This window comes from Mesocricetus auratus, unplaced genomic scaffold (genome assembly GCF_017639785.1).
Source record: "Mesocricetus auratus isolate SY011 unplaced genomic scaffold, BCM_Maur_2.0 Super-Scaffold_100014, whole genome shotgun sequence".
Taxonomy (NCBI): Eukaryota; Metazoa; Chordata; class Mammalia; order Rodentia; family Cricetidae; genus Mesocricetus; species Mesocricetus auratus.
Window position 1 is genome coordinate 12912140 of NW_024429197.1, and position 1530 is coordinate 12913669.

Here is a 1530-nt window from a genome sequence, read left to right on the forward strand (position 1 = left end):
CATTGCTAGTTAATACAACAGATAAATACCGTATTACGTTTAACAGTTTGCACTTATTTACATTCCCATCAGCAATGTGCGAAAGTCCTATTTGCTCCAAAGTTAAAATTGCTATTTTTCTTTTTAGTCATTTTAGTTCTGTGGAATACTAAATCACAATACAAATGCTTTATTCAATAGCTGCAGGTCATCATGGGCCAAGTGGTGGATATCCAGGATCCAACAGCAAGGTCAGCATAATCTCCGAGCTTCTCTTTCTGACTCCAATAAGGTAAGCACATCACCCTCTCAGAAGGGGGCCTTTGACGTTTCGAATGATAGAGTGGTTGGTGTCATCCATAAATTCCATGTGTACCTGCATGCACTGTTCCTGCGAACCAGTCCTGCCCAGAACTTTGGTTACCCTAGCCAAATTGATGGACTGCACGCAACTCGTGTCCACCATGGCAGCCATCTGTCAGAATCATTGTGCTTTTTAAAATAAAGCTTGTTGCATCATTTAGATAAGCAGAGTTTTCTTTTAAACAAGGTCCTACTATGTAGCTAGGCTGCCTCAAACCTGTAGTCCTCCAGCCTCAGGCCCCTGAGTGCTGGGATTCTGGGATTCTGATTGGCCATCTGTGCATCTTCTACAAAATGTCAGACATGTGTCAGCAATCTGTGGAACCCCCATGAAAATGCTTCAAATAAAACTAAGAGTTGCTTCATTGTCCTGTGATAGGAGCTAGGTAGTTGGGTCAGTACCATGGGCTGCAATCGTGTGCGGGTGTAGACCAGGCAAAGGATCAGAGATGACTTCACGTGTAGGTCTGGTGTCAGTTGGGATGGCCCAGACAACTGGAGGCTAGGCTTGTGGTCCCCAAGTATGTTAGTGCTCTCTAGAGATACAGAGCCAACAGAATGAACATATGTGAAAAGGGATTTAATAGGTTCGCTGCACAACACAGGATAGGTGGTCCAACAATGGCTGTCTGCACACTGGAGAAGCTGAGAGTCAGCCAATGTTCATTCAGCCCAAGAGATCGGGTGTCTCAGCAGCTCCAAGCTGGTGCTGAAGGCTTCAGGCAGAAGGCTGAGAAAACTGAGCTCAGCTGTCAGCACAGGCTTGGAACTTGCGTTGTCAGGCTTAGCAGCAAGTACTTTGACCCACTGAACCCTCTTGCTGACCCGAAATCTTTTTTATTTATTTTTTTAAGATTTATTTTTATTATGTATATAGTGTTCTGCATCCATGTATGCCTTCATGTCAGAAGAGGGCACCAGATCTCATCACAGATGGTTGTGAGCCACCATGTGGTTGCTGGGAAATGAACTCAGGACCTCTGGAAGAGCAGTCAGTGCTCTTAACCTCTGAGCCATCTCTCCAGCCCCTGCTGGCCCGAAATCTTAAATGTCTAGGGTAAACCCTGTCTATTCCTGTTCTTTTTTCCTGTTTCTGAATGACTAATTCGGTTTTCTAACATTTTGTTAAAGATTTCTGTCACTGTGTGCATGAAGGATGTTGGCCCATGGTTTAAAAACAATAGTTTT

The 1530-nt window shown here is 44.3% G+C and overlaps 1 pseudogene; it reads right to left on the reverse strand.

The window, feature by feature from the left end:
• Nucleotides 1-231: 231 nt before the first annotated feature.
• LOC101824811 lies at nucleotides 232-454 on the reverse strand (annotated as a pseudogene).
• Between the last annotated feature and the right edge of the window lie 1076 nt (nucleotides 455-1530).